This window comes from Lissotriton vulgaris, chromosome 11 (assembly GCF_964263255.1).
Source record: "Lissotriton vulgaris chromosome 11, aLisVul1.2, whole genome shotgun sequence".
Lineage (NCBI taxonomy): Eukaryota > Metazoa > Chordata > Amphibia > Caudata > Salamandridae > Lissotriton > Lissotriton vulgaris.
In genome coordinates this window covers 92,159,153-92,175,004 of record NC_141699.1, presented here as the reverse complement: position 1 = coordinate 92,175,004, position 15,852 = coordinate 92,159,153, and the positions used below count along the sequence as shown (strand labels likewise).

At 46.7% G+C, this 15,852-nt stretch overlaps 1 protein-coding gene across 2 annotated transcripts in view; it reads right to left on the bottom strand.

The window, feature by feature from the left end:
* Window positions 1-15,852, bottom strand: part of LOC147679019 (solute carrier family 2, facilitated glucose transporter member 11-like) — a 608,312-nt gene that overhangs the window by 552,307 nt on the left and 40,153 nt on the right. The window lies entirely within an intron of this gene.

Here is a 15,852-nt window from a genome sequence, read left to right as displayed (position 1 = left end):
CAAGATTTATCAATATCTTCTAATCCAAAGACTTGTTTCTCTTCATTTGTTGTCTGACTGTCCATGCTGTGATTTTTTTCCTCTCTACCAAACTTTCCCAAAAACCCCCATTCCCATCCAATTTTCAAACCCTAACCCTCTTCCCCCGGGCTGTGTGGTATTTCATTGAGGTGTGAGTGACAACAACAATAAATTCCACACACTTGCTGGGGAGGATAAGGTCAAAGCAACCAGAAATGTATGTGCGCCATCATGAATTGATAAGAACATCCTCCTCCTACACGACGTTAACAGCAATGAAATGATTAATGCTTACCTTACGTTGGCACTGCTTAGGCTAGGGCACTGTTATGTACCGTACTATCTATTGTACTGTTTCTAATGCTGCGCTCAGGCCACTCAATGTTTAATTTCCTCTTTTTTTCATATGGTGATACTGCCAGTGTGTACCACTACTGTTACCAGCACAACAATGATATTGCATCCGTCGAGGATTCAAGTCAACAACCAACCTTATTCACCAACCGTGATTCACAAATCACTGGTAAGATAAGCATATTGGGGAGGTAGTAGAATAATGGGCTAGGACTAAGTTTGGAGGAGAGCAGAGACTTACAGTACTACTAGTAAAGTACAGTAGTAGGGCTACTGAAGTGACTAACTCGGTTACTTGCATTTTGGTACATTTCAGGACAAGATGTTTCATTCATGCTGGTAAGTTTGAAAAACCAAACGTCCAGTAACCACCGCCAACAATAGACAAACAATGTGGAAGTAGTCTTGATAGAAGTTTTTCTTCAATTCAGATTTTATCCACCACGCCCAGCCAACACCTGTTTCGTCAGGACTAGTAGCCCGCGACTTCAACCGCGGACAGCGGTTCCAAAGCTATTGCCACAATGGCTAGGTGCTCTCAGCCGGTTCTAATTCCGACCCGGCTACCGGGTACTGTCGAGGTTCTCGCTGATTCGTCTCAGCCGTCCGTGTGATGGATAATACCAAAGATGCGACACACCATAGGAGTATCCGTGTGAGCGGCAGGTTAAGCCGTACTGCTTTCCAGCGTCTCCGCGTGTAAATGCGGAATAAGCATGGGCGAATTTTGTGAATTGGCAATTCGCGATTTGCGGATTTGCAAATTAGCAATCCGCAAAAATCGTGAATTCGCGCAAATTCGTGGATTTTTTTATTTTTGCGTGTTTGCGGGTGTTTGCGAGGCGCTTTGCGTGTTCCCAAGGCGTTTTGCAATTTCGCGGGTTTTTTTTTCCTGCTTCATCACTGCCACCCTCTTGTTTTTTATGCCCATCTGCCCTCTGTACCACTTGTTTCTGTGCCCTTCTGCCCTCAGCCCCACTTAGAATGGCGCCGGCAAGCTGCCAGCGCCATTCTAAAATAGCTAGAGGGGCGTGGCCAAGATGGCGGAGTGAGAGGATGCTTCTTCTCGCAGCTCCCCGATCCGACTAGGCCCGAGCCTTGAAATATAGCCTTTTCTCCCCTCACCGGAGCTTAACGGCACTGGGAGAGGTGGAGGAACCAGACGGAAAGACACTGGTCTGGTCCTAGTCTCCGTTTAGCCTCAGGACAGCCTGCCGGACGGCGTTGGAGGTCCGGGAAGCTGGAGGTTGAGGAGGCCGATCCCGAAGCACGTCGGCCGGACGCACGCCACGCCCATTGCCGCTTGGAGTGCGCAGCCAGAGGAGGTATTGCACCATCACGCCCGGAAGGCCCTGAATGCCGGCGGAGACCACCGGGCCGGCCCCGTAGGAGCAGCTGTGAGTGGCGCATGAGCTTCGGCCTACTCCACTGAGCACCCGCTGGGAGAGAACCGGAGCAGGAAGGGTATAGGCCCGAAGCCCCACGCTGCATCTTGCTTCCCCGGTCCCCCCAGAGAGGGGGCCCCCCAGCTTGACGGGCGCCCATAAAGCACCGAAGAAAGCCCGGTGGCCTTGGCAGCCCCGGGGCTTGCAATTACGCCTCCTGAACGATCCTCGGCCGCTGGTTCCGTGACACGCGGCATGACTGGGCGGAGGTGGAAGATGGCGGGGACAGCCTGAGAGGCCTCCGTTGGCGACTACGGCTGAGAGGTCCTGAGTCGTACCAAAGGGCCACATAGCGCTTCCCCCATCCGGTGTGATCGAGGTCAAGCGGAGGAGATGATCACGGGGGCGACACCCACGCCTGGCAGAGCCCGCGGCAGACAAAGACCGGCGGGGCCTACGGGAAGAGTGAACAGCATAATGGCGCCTGCCATAGTGGCCACGCCTGGAGTCTAGTGCGGCGGCGCTGGTAGCGCTCTTTTCGACGGTGCTAGGAGCGATCGCTGATGACCGCCGACAGTCCCCTGCCTGGCCCAGGACAGCACCGGCAGATCAGGAAGCGTCGAGTCGAGGGGACGGGAGAGCTGGCCCACCCTCAATCCAAGATGGCGTCAGGCAGAGGCACCAAGTGGGGAGAGCGCACCCTCCCCGAAATGCTCAACAGGTCCCAGCAAAGAGGAGACAGGGGGCAACCATCCTCAAGCCCAGCCGGAGGGTCGCAGGGTGCGAATGGAGGGAAACCGCCTGTCACCAGATCGTTCCTTGAATCGCAGTTCAGCACCCTCAGAGACATTGAAACAGGAAGTGGCGGGTGAAGTTCGGGAGGTGCGTAGAGAGGTGGAAGAAATCGGGGAGTGAGTGGCCACAGTGGAGAGCACGAACCACCGTCTCGATGAGGACATAGTCCTGCTGCGACAGGAGGTGTTGCGCATCAGAGACCAGCATTTAGACCTGCAAACGCACAATGAGGACCTTGAGAACCGGTCTCGACGAAACAACATCCGAGTCCGGGGAATTCCATCCGCAGAAAATGGCTCGGATGCGGCTGGTTACCTGATAGACCTGTTTTGGGCTATCCTGGGTGAACCGCCGGAGTTCCCAGTCCGGATCGATAGAGCGCACAGGGTAGGACTGCCGCGACGAGCATCGGCACCTCCTCCGGACATCCTAGCGTTCCTCCCAGACTTCCCACTGAAGGAACGCATCATGGCAGAGGCCCGGAAACAACCAGCGTTCACTTTTCGTGGTCACTCTGTGGGACTGTATCAGGACTTGTCCGCCATCACTCTTCAAAAACTCTTCAAAAACTGAAATCATTTAAGATCGCCACTGACTTTCTGAGAGAGCACGAAACATCCTATGCCTGGGGTCACCCCTTCCGCCTTTTCTTTAGATGGAAAGGCTTGATGCATCAACTTAGATCGCTACAAGACACGTGTGAGGTTCTGGGGATCACGGTGGAGGAGGAAGACATGGCCACACCGAGCCAGAGACGCAGCCCCAGAGACGGCTGGCAGAGGGTATCACAGAGACGAGTGTCTGCCAGCTCCAGAAGGCCGGACTCGCCCACCATTAGAGCTGGCATGGCGAATGCGGTCTCTGAGGCGGCCAGAGACAATGCTTCCAACAGTGATGTGGCGCTGACAGCATAATGACGCTCCGGCGGGAGAACACCACAGCCTTACTGATGTAGCAGGTTCGGGTCTTGGAGGGAGGGGGTGGAGGGGAGGAGGGAGAGGGAGTAAGTGGCCGGACGTCCACTTTAGTAACTCACCACAGAATTGCCCGTTGGGAATGACTGGGACTGACAATCGCTGGGATCTCAGGGGTTTGCTGGGGGGAGGGGGAGGAGGGTGCTTGGTTGTTTGCATGAGGCGTTTTTTTTGGGTGTAGAGGGGGTTTGGGGAAGAGGGAGGGAGAGGGTAGGTGGTTTGGGAGAAGTACGAAGGGGGTTGGGGGGAGAAACAGGGACAGTCCAGTGCTATTGAACCAGTCATCACAGCTTCACCGAGCTCCTACACATTATCTGCACCGCACCCGCCCCTCTTGGGCTGTGACACACTGCTTGAACTTTGGTTTCACTCACACAGATGACAGCGCTTACAGTAGTCACCCTTAATGTGAAGAGATTAAATAACCCTGTCAAGAGGAAGGCAGTGCTCTCCTTACTGGAAAATACCCGCGTGGACATTTGTCTTCTACAGGAGACTCATCTCCTAGCCAAAGACTGTCAGAGGATGCACTCCCACAAGTTCCCCACGCAATTTTTCTCTTGCAATACTACTAATACCGCTGGGGTAGCAATTCTAGTGTCCAGAACATTTAAAGGAGAGGTCCTCCATAAGTTTGCTGAACAGAAAGGTAGACTCCTCGCTTATAGGGTCAAATACGGAGGATTGACTTTCACCATTGGATTGATGTATAGCCCCAATGAACACCAAGAACGATTCCTTCACTCTGTCGTGGTGGATGTCACCGCCACACCAGACAGGCACATAATCATAGGGGGAGACCTGAACATGGTCTTCAATTCTTCCTTGGACAAGTCAATGCAGAGGTACCCGCAGACTGGGGAGATCTCGCAGACGTGCAAACGCCAATTAGAGGAGTTAGATCTCCATGACCTTTGGCGCCGCTTCCACCCCACCGCCCGAGACTATTCTTATTACTCGCACGCACACAAGACCTATGCACGTCTTGACCACCTATTAGTCACAAAGCCGGTCTGCGACTTGGCCACAGCTTCTGAGATAGGGGTTCTCTCTCTATCGGACCACTCCCCTGTTACGGGGATGTTTCAATTGCCACCGATGTCGCCCAAGCGTGGGGTATGGCGCCTCAGGGATACCCTGTTGTATAAAAAGACGGTGGTGAAGCATATTCATGATTCGATACGGGATTACCAGGAGCACAATGATAATAATGACACCACCCTGGTGACACAATGGGTGGCATTGAAAGCAGTGCTCCGAGGGGAATTTATTGCCATCTCCTCCGCGGAGAATAGGGAACGACAGCAGAAGCGGGATGAACTCAGCAGCAAAGTGCGAGAGTTGGAACAGGTTCACCAGAGGACGGGAGTGCCCAGAATCTGGAAGCAACTTAAGGCTGTGAGGAAACTTTTGTCAGCCTTAGATATGGACAGGGCGGAATATGCTGCATTATGCTTGAAGCATGCATATTATACGGGTGGGGACAAATGCGGCAGGCTTCTGGCACACAAACTCAGGGAAGCACATCAGAGGCACTTAGTGAAGGAGCTATCGACACCTACCGGGGTGTCGGTTACGGAGGACAGCCAAATAGCTGAGGGCTTTCGCCAATTCTATACTGACCTCTATAAAGGCGAACCCCCGTCGGCACAAGCAAAGGCGGACTACCTAGCCTTGGTTGACCTTCCCTCTCTCACTCCGGAACAGGTGCAATACCTCGAAAGGGACATTCGAGTTGAGGAGGTGATTACAGACATTTCCAGGCTTAAACACGGGAAGGCTCCGGGCCCGGATGGTTACACATCCCTCTTCTTTAAAACATTCTGCCCTGCGTTGGCCCCGATCCTCACGCGCCTCTTTAATTCCTTCTCCGCTCCTGGAGCCATCCCCCCAGATCTGCTTCAAGCAACGGTTTCGGTTATCCCCAAACCGGGGAAGGATCGGACGCAATGTAGTTCCTACAGACCGATCTCTCTCTTGGGCATTCTTCAGGCACCCACATTGCCCGCTATGGTGACCGTGAATTATACCGCCCTAGGTTCGAAAATAAAGGAGGAACTGGACAATACTGTCCAGTGAATATATTCTGGAGGACAGAGTCATTAACCCATTGTCCACAACAGAAAGTGATTTTTCCAAATTAATACGATCAATTTCTCGTATTTTTTCATCCGTTTCAATTTGTGTGACTTTCCAAGCCTTGTTGTAAGCCGCATATATACTGGTCGCTATGAAACGTTTTTGACGCTGTTTGCGTGGTCCCAGAATGAAATTGCGCAAATCAGCACCATCTTTAAGTAAAGATAAGTGTTGCTTAAATTCTGCCAGTGTGAATGATTCTAGCCATTCGAGGCACAGTTTCCCTACACTGTATGTTGTTACTATCCCTGGATGTTGTCTCTGGGATTATCTAGGGTCTGGTCTGGTCATTGCTAACCCCTGTGTTTTGTTTAGGAATCTATCTTGACAGTTATTCGTGTCAATAGGCCAGATTAACCACTTTTTCCAATCAGGATGTGTTCTGTTTAGATGTAAAATTTTAGATACGTCTATTTCAATATCTGTAGTTGCATTATCAGGTATTGGCTTTGGAATAGACGGTTTGTTAAGGTCTTTAATCTTAGCTAGGCCAAGACAGGTTGTTTGGTGAATTGTGTCATTTAAGAACATTATCTGTTCTGGGATCATGCAGGCTCGAAATAATGCTTCTAGGCCTTGTACCTGCCAATCTTTTGTACCCCAGATTGTTTTTGTTTCAATGTTATTTCTCCAAAAATCAAAACCAAATGTCATAATTTTTTCATAAAACGTTTCTGAATATATCAATTTAGTATTTGTCAGCATTGTTTTCAACCCTGTTTTATCCAACAGTTTATAATAACACGTTTCTGCATCACTGGTGTTAAACCCTGAGAAGTACTGAACTTTCTCATAGAATGTTTTAGAACTGCTTTTAGGTGGAGTAGCACAATGTTGCCATTGGTTATATTTAAAAACATTTCTAGGTTGTGCAGATTTATGTAAGTAATGGTCTCCGTAATGTGAGAAGCAATACATTTGTTCATAATTAGACGAACCTTGTAAATAATCATGTTCTGTAAATCTTGCTGACAACACTAAATCAGACATCATATTATTAATACTTTCAAAATCCCAATTATCAGAAAATGTACTTGGTTTTACAAAGTCAATTAAGGAAACCTTGAACTGGTGAGGATATTTAAGGATTTCAACCAGACCATATATTTCATAGTCAGTTTTGTCCCATACTACCCCGCCGGGTATTGGAATGGCTGTGACATTTACTGTTGACAGTTCTCTTTTCTTCACGTGGGATGATTTGTGTGGTTTGAGGACTAAGTTGATGTTCTGACTTGCTGTGTCCATTGAACTGTATTTTCCCTCAATGAATTTTCCCAAACAAAGTACCAGGATGAGCCAGAGCAGGAGGAAAAATACACCTAGTCCAAACCAGAACTCTAACCTTGGAGATATAAGGTCAATTTCCTTGAGTTGATGAAGGAGTTCTGTTGCTTTTTCTTTAAAAGTCTTTGTTTCTGGCATCACTTCAGGGTTGTTTTGATCCTCAGAAAAGGTGTCGAAATTGATGAAGTAGCCAGAGGCAGTTCTGTCAATTGTTGGAACTGTTCTCTCAATTTGTCTTTCGGTAGCACGTTCTTATGCCACGTCATTGTAGACTGGTGTTTCATGATGAACTGTTTCAATCTGTGTTTCAAGGGGCACGAGTTCCATGGCATTATTGCATAGTCTCTCTCTGTGCACTGCAGGTTTATCAAATGTGATTAATCTTTCAGTTTGAACCTCTTGGATTGTTGCAAGTTTGGGTATTCTGTTGTTTCTCGGGAGTCCACTGGGCCTACTGTTGATTATAGGCCACATGCTTGTGGTTTTACCAGGTCAATTGATACAACTCTGTTCTCCTTTTTACCAGCAAGGGGTGGTAGTACTACTGATCTTGTTCCGTTGATTGCTAAGACAGGTACTGCTTTTCTGTAAGAAGGCCCAAATTCCTTCTTCACCGCTATTTTTTCTCTGACTAGATCCCCAATCTTTGGAATCCAGACAGTCCTTGCTGGGGCTGGTGGTGCCTTGTCAGTGGTAGCTGGCTGTTGCTTTAACTTTATGTTGCTTAAGGATTTTCTTGTTTCATTCAAGTCATGTAAAACAGCCAAACGGTCTTTGATGTCAAAGTCTTTATTCTTATCTTCTACCACTGATACCTGAATATCTAAGTCCTGAATGTACATTCTAGTTCCGAACAATAGTTCATATGGGCTGAAACCTTTTAGAGAATTTCTTGGCAAATTGTTAAGACTGAGCTGGACACTTATTAAATGTTTGACCCACCCATCACCCGAACCTAATACCTTCGCTTTTATAGATTGCTTTATGTCCCGGTTTTTTCTTTCAACTACACTTTTCCCTTCGGGGTTTGATGGATTAGAGTATCGCAAGCTAACGCCCATGCTGGCCATGGCCTCCCTATAAGCTAGAGAGCTGAAAGCAGGACCCTGGTCAGAATGGAACATGGCAATTGCGTATGTGCCGATAAAGACTCGCAGATCTTTTTTACCCGATTTGGCGTCAGCCGAGCGCTGGTGCCACATTTTTTAAGTGAGTTTTAGTCTTAAATGACATACAATGGGACGCATTTCTCTTGTTTGATTATGCGTATAGATCGCCTTATGCTTTCTATTAGGGTTCCTGACACTACGCTGGCCGGTTCTCCACTGCGATCTCTGTTGCAGTCTTCACAATTTTTTTCAAAATAATGAATATCTATGCTTATTCCCGGCCACCAGTACTCTGATTGTAATTCTGTCAGAGAGTCCCTGATTGTTTGGTGTCTCAGACCCAACCCCATATGTGCTTCCTGTGTGAGGAAACCTCTCCGGTTCGTGTTTGGAATTACCCTATCCCCCACTCCAGGGATTCGAGCAAAAGGAACGGAGTTTGCATCAATTACGTATGCATAATTGAGTGGATAGTTCACGGGTATTGCTGCACAGTCGCCTTTTAAGGACGTTTTTACTGCCAGCATGGTTTCCCCGTCTATGTATTTTTCTGAACGCTTTTTTGTGGCTACGGAAGCCGGTTTAGTTCCTTCCGCTGTGGCTGTAATAGCCAATGAATTCCCTGCAACGTGAACACCATCACGTTGATGACTCAGAGTGTGTATCACATGAGTCTTTTGTGGTTCTTTCTGTAAAAGAACTACCTGTTTCCAAAGCATTTTATGCTTGATTGTGGTACCTGTGTCATCTTTGTAATCATTTTGAATCCAGCTCTGCAACTTATTATTGTAAGAGTTGATGCAAAAATGCGAATCGCACACGATTAGTGTCGGGAATTTACATTCTGCATTTTCAAGCGCCATCTTTAAAGATCTGATTTCAGCTCGCTGAGCCGAACAGTTTCTCACTGATTCAGTTTTTGTTATTTTCGGTCTGAATTTACCGCACAGCCAGCGACCTTTAACAATCGCGCAGGCTGCATTGTAGGATTTGTTCTCTACGTTGAAATGCTGTACAAATCTATCTGTATAGATTATACAGGAGTATTGTTGGAGAGGCAGAATTTCGATTGGCAGAGGATATTCCTGTTCATAAGTCAAATCATTCAGTTTTTTCAGTTGCGGGGCGAAATAGTATTTCACATCTTCCGCTCCAAGAGAATTTACACACTGTATCCATTTCGGATCCAGTGACACTGTAGGCAGGTTTACTGGGCTGAATGGCGCCTCGAAGGCGGATTCCGCTGTGAGGATATTGATCCTTTTGCCATGTGCTAGTTCTCGTTCATTCGCTAATGCAGTTTCTACTGCTTTCACAGTATTTTCTGTGAGACTGAATGTTTTTTCTGCTTGTGTGTACAAGTGTGATTTGTAAGCTATTGGTACCTTTTCTCCCTCATTAGAGGTCAGGTACGTGAATCCGCATCTTCCTGGGATGACTCGGATTACAAGGTTGCATGTGTTATCGCGTGTTTCTAATTTAGTTTTAGCTAACATGTCTGTTTGCAATGATCTCAAAATTTCTGTGTGTTTTTGAGTCCAAGTGATTGGTTTAAAATCAGGTTTAATTAGTTCATAGAGAGGTTTAACCCTCTCCGCATAATTTAGAATGTAAGTTCTTCTGAAATTCAGGAAACCTAGAATCGATTGTAAGTTCTTCAGCGTTTTTGGTGCTTGGAGCACAGCGCACTTCTCTAAGAAGTTGTCCGCTAGGCTTTTTCCTTCACTTGATAATTCGTATCCTAAAAATAATACTGTCAGATGGGCAATTCAAGACTTTTTAAAGTTGAATTTGTAACCCTCTGCAGCAAACCCAAGTATTATGGTGTTCACCCTTTTCAAGTGAGTCTCCAAGTCGTCATCTGTTAGATAGATGTCATCGACGTAAGATAATGCCTCATCATCATACATTTGTAGTAACTCTGTTACTCTGGCTGAGAATAGTCCTGGGCTGTTCTTGAATCCCTGTGGGAGCCTACAGAAATTTTTCTGTGACCCCATTACTGAGAAAGCGGTCAAGTATCTGCTTTCTGGTGCAATATTTTGACAAAAGAAACCATTAGATATGTCTAATGTTGTTTTATATTTTTTCCTAACTATGTTATTCATTAGTGCAGCACTATGCGAATTCTGTACTGCAAATGTTTTTCAACATGAGTTAAGGTGTCTGTGATCCAAAACTAGACGATATGAATCGCCTGGTTTGGAGACAGGAAACAAAGGATTGTTCATTTGAGAGGTGCATGTTTCTATCACCCCCTGGTACTCAAGTTGATCTAAAATCTCCCTGATTTGTTTTTTAGCTTCTTGCTTAATGGGATACTGCCTTTGTGCAGTCGGTTGACTTTTTAACTGGATTTTGTGAGGAGGAGAGTCCTCATCCCGTCCTACATGATTTTTATATAATGCTGGTGCCTGGGCTACTGCTCATTTCCGTGCATATATATATTTAGTGTGAATCGGAATGTGATTTGAGAAGGCAGGCATAATCATTTCTTCGCCACTAGGGCACTCCCTGACAAACTCCGGGGGCCAATCTTTGTCAGCTAACAGAATGTCATAGCCTTTTGAGAGTTTATCCCAAAATAGACCCCTTATTTTCCTAGTCTTATCACCCTCTATACGCAGTGTTATTTCGTATATCTTATGGGGCTCGCTAACTCTGGTGTCGGCAGTTTCTACTTGAATGTATTCATTCATGTCCACTGTCTCCAGATGACTCATCAGGATCTTGCGAGCTATGGTGACTTCTGCTGCACTGTCTAGCATTGTCTGTGCCCATTCCCCGTTTTTCAACTGTGTCCTCAGTATTCTCGGCATGTTCGATTACTCTAATACTGGCTACCTTCTTTCTTTAAAATTGAGATTTTTTACTTTGAGCAGGTTACTTGTCTTTGTCCTTGGTGTGCTCTCCTGTGTCTGACCGTCCTCTTCTTTCCGATTTCTGCGAAAAAGATCGAGAGGGACGTGTATCAATACTTTGATATCTATCAGGCTTCTTCAAATTATCCCTATTTCTAAGGTTATATCTTTTCTCAGAGGGCTCCCTCTGGGTAGACTGGTGTTCTCGAGTCGGAGTTCTTTCCCTCCGTCGAGGAGACCTTCCTCTGGACTGGAAAACTTTTTCCTTGGGAGTGGATTGTTTATTTCCATCCCAGCTCTTTTTAGTAGTATTTGAATTATTTTTAATAAATAATTTTTCAGGATTTTCGAGCATTTGGGGCTTTACTGGTTTTCCACCCAAGCTGTCTCTACCTAGTTCTTCATAAAATTTTTCTATAATTCTGGCAAGCTCAATTGGTTGATCCGTTATATCTGTTTCCTTCAACTTCTGGCGGATCACCACAGATGCTGCTTCTCCTTTTATATTGGCTAGTAATATTGCCAAGACCTGCTTGAAGTCTTTCAGTAATTTCATACCAAGAGTTAAAGCAGGTTCTGGACCGTATTCATTTTTAATCTGTTTTAGCACTTCTGGTATTACCGCCATTGACGGAACACCATGTGTTTTTGTGTAAATGGAAGCAAAGACTGTACCCCAAGTGTCACAGTCCTCCATGTGGTACGACCCCCATTGGAAGGCAGATGGTCAGGATTCTATGTTTCTAAATAGGGGTAGTATTCAGAAATACTGCCTCCATTTGAGTAATTTTCTGCGCTAACCAGAAAGGAATTTGTTCCCGTTTTATGGGTGTTTTACCAAGACATGATTGTATGTTCTGTGGTGTAATTTTATTTGTGTTCCCCTGATGAGGGGTCAGCTGTGGAACATTAACAGTTGCTTGGACTGAAGCAGTCCGTATTACATATTGGATTAATTGTCTATGTATTTTAATTAATGTTTTTAGCTGTACTAGCAGCTCTTCTTTTGACATTTTTGCAATGTCTGGATGTGGTGTGTAGCTGGCTAGAACCAGCCACGTTGCTCCTGGTCTACTTAGTGGACCGAGCCTGGTAATATGATCATTATGGAATTTTAATGGGATTTCAATCTCCTCGAAAGGAGCGTACTCTTCCGGTGGATCCCCTATTTTGTAATAGTGGAACTCGTGTGTTGCGGTGTTTGCCGCTGGAAATTTTATCCAAGAATAGAATACCTCTGTCTGCTGATATTCGTGTGCCTCTATCACGAAGACGACTGTGCCACCTTGTGTGGTCAGTCCATTTTCTACAAGTTTTGACGTTATAGATTTTCTTATGTTGACCGGGATGATTATCGCACCCGGTTCATTAACACCGTTGGGACCCTGCTCAGTCGCATTTACTGCGGCTGCAGCGGTTCCGTTTTCAGTGTCTGACATTTTATTGTCAGGAAAGTTTTGCAGAGCAGGTCTCCAAGGAGACAAAGATTAGGTGCACAATATTTTGGAACACTGTATCCTTCAACGTTGAATAAAACAGAGCTTTACATAGGAATCTCTTCCTACTAAGTTCGGGCGGATTTTAACCTTTCACCCACTCCAGACGTCTATTGGAGTATTTACGGTAGAAAGGGGTCTGTGTGAAAAATGCACGACTGAGTTACTCTAACGTCTTGCATTAGTTTTATCGCCTTACCAAACGTTGGGCGCCATGTAGTGTAGTTCCTATTTTCCCTATAGGCCCTGTGCATTGGAATAACATAAACAGTAGTATAGACGTAGAAGTGCGGTCTTCCAGGTCTCTACTGACTATGCTAAACTTAATTGGGTTTGTTACCAACTAGCTCAGAGATCACTGGAAACTTTCTTGACTGAATAGGAAGTGATCATCTTCCGTGGTACAGACAAGAAGGGATTCAGTTTTCCAACAACCGCATAAACATGACAACTTTGCTCCTTAGAATAAGAGTCAATCTCTAGAGTCGTGTGAAACAATAGACAGTTATTTTACTCAGTCAGTTGTGCAGATTACTTTCACCAAGATGCAGAGAATAGAGGGACAGGCGTTTTCAATAAAATGTATTATTTATTGAATAGTCTTTCTTTTCATGCAAGAGAAATGAATTGCCACAATTGCAAGACTAGTTATTATAAAAAGTGTGTACAGTAAAATGAGGATTGCGAAATAATACTGTAAAAGCATTGATATGGTTTCTTAGCCATACAATGGTTAAAATGAATAAAATATATACATTCATATATACATTTGACTAACATACTCAACTGGTGCTTCTAACTACGCCTACCCCAGTGCACCTGACCTAAGCCTAATACGTGGGAGGGAGTAAGTAAGTAGCAGTTTTAGTTAAGTTAGTTTTGCCAAGGTTTGCTTCAAGAATTCTCTCTAAGGGTTTAGTCAACACCATACCTCTGAAATAGAGTGTTGGAGGTCTTGTATCTCCTTCCAGGACTCGATATCCCAGTCACTTGCAAGAGTAGGCTGGAAACGCCGGAGCTGGATTTTCTCGGCAAGAGAAAAGACAGCGTCTCTCTCAGCGCGTCAAGGAGGAGGAGGGGTAGCGTCCGTGGGCAGCTTGCATCTGCTGGGCTCTGCAAGGGACAGCTGTTCTGCTCCTGTATTCACCACACCAACGCTATCATCGATGTAGTCGCGGCAGCGTTTGCTTAAGGCAACGTTGGTAATATTTATACCTGAAAGGTGCCTTGTTTGACGTACGTTTTTGGACATAAGACGTCAATAAAGATGTCACTAGGAAGTGATCGTCTCTCAGTGCTCATTAGAGTTCTATTACTAATCAAAACATAGCAAGCTGGGCTTTCCCAGGTTGCTGAGTTTTATCTTGTTGAAGAACTCGGAGTGTAATCTAGGAATCTAAGATAGTGGCTTCTGCTGTGTCATCTGCTCTAATGAGCTGCAGAGGAAGAGATTTTGAAATGTGGCTCTGATCGTGTTAGGCCAGAGACGAGTTTCTAAAATATCGCTCTTGATCGTTTATGTCATTATAGGGGTATGAATGGATTATAGCCGTATAGGGGCATAAGGTCACAGTATTGATCGGGGTCAACACCAAGAGGGTGGTCCATATACAAGAGAAATCCTCCCGGATACCCGGGGAGAGGATGCTGCTAGCAGTTGATACGGAGAAACCCTTTGACCGGGTGCATTGGCCATATCTAGAGATGGTTCTAGCGAAAGTGGGTATTGCCGAGAAATTTCGCACTCTAGTGTTCAATTGCTACAAGTTTCCATCGGCAGTGGTGCGAGTTAACGGCTGCAGCTCCCAACAATTCGCGATAGAAAGGGGCACTAGGCAGGGGTGTCCACTGTCCCCGCTCCTATTCGCACTTTATATGGAACCCCAGAGGATACGCCAGAATCCGAATGCCCTGGAATTAAGATGGGGGAGTACACTCATACCATTAGTCTTTATGCAGATGACATCATACTGACACTAGCTGATCTAGGGAGGGCCCTCCCTGCGTGCATTGATGAATTTGAGGCCTTTACTGCCATAGCAGGCTTCAAGATGAACATGGGGAAATCGGCGGCCCTCGACGTTTCGCTAACTCCGGCCACCAGAACTGACTTGCAGGGCCGGTTCCCCATGCACTGGTCTAAAGATCTGGTGCCCTACCTGGGCATTCTTCTGGCACCCACATTGCCTGCAATGGTGACCGCGAAATATACTGCCCTAGGTTCGAAAATAAAGGAGGAACTGTGTTGCTGGAGCAAAGGCACCTTGTCCTGGCTGGGCAGAATTGACGCAGTGAAGATGACCATCTTGCCGCAGGCGCTATACCTGTTTCGTGCCCTGCCTCTGCAGCCCCCGAAAGTATGGCTACTGCAGATTCAGGCGTACATTGCGCACTTCATATGACAGGATCGCAAACCTAGGCTTAAGAGGGCCCTGACTACACTGGCACCTGAGGCGGGGGGACTGGGAGTACCGGACCTCCGCAAATATTTTCAGGCAGCACAATTACGATACCTAGTGGAGTGGAGCAAGGGGGAGTCCGACAAACACTGGCTTTTCCAAGACCAGGCGGTGGCGGGCCGGACTCTGCAGGAAGTGCCCTTTTTACGTAGGACACATCGCCCGCCCAACTTATACGCGTCTTTTATCACGCGGGTCCCGATGAGGGTGTGGGACGCCACGAACGCGACTCACACACTCACCACCTTCCCCTCACCGTTCACACCACTGATCGACAACCCGGATTTTCATCCTGGGATGGAAGCAGGGGCCTTCGCGCGCTGGCGGGCTGCGGGATGCAGAGCACTATTTCATGTATATGGTCAAGACAGCGTCATTCCGTTTCCAGATCTCAGGAAAGAATATCAATTGCCTGAAGTGGAACGGTTGCGCTACATGCAGGTGCACCATTGGGCTATGCAGCCACAGGTACGTGAGTCGGCAGATAGGAAGCTCCTTCCCTACGACAAATGGCTCGTAACAAGCACCTCAGACACGAAACTTATCTCGGATTTGTATAAATTCTTGCGGCCTTCCTCCTTTGACCTCTATAACCCTGGTAGGGAACGCTGGGAAAGAGAACTGGAGAGATCCTTAAGCCACAAGGACTGGGACAACATCGCCTATCGAGCTCGCCACTCCGCATATCACACTGGGCTTACGGAAACATTCACTAAAGTGTCCACATACTGGTATTACACGCCTCAGAGACTGCATGAGATGAATCGCAATATCAACTACACCTGCTGGCGGGCCTGCGGGCAAATAGGCACCCTCACTCATGTTTTATGGGACTGCCCACTGCTGTCCCCCTACTGGAAAGAGGTCCTGGATGAGATTGACTCCAATTTCGATATTGAATTGCCCCGTTTTCCAGCATACGTACTGTTGGGCTTACCCAATGGGCTGATGTATCCTCTGAGGACTCGTAGA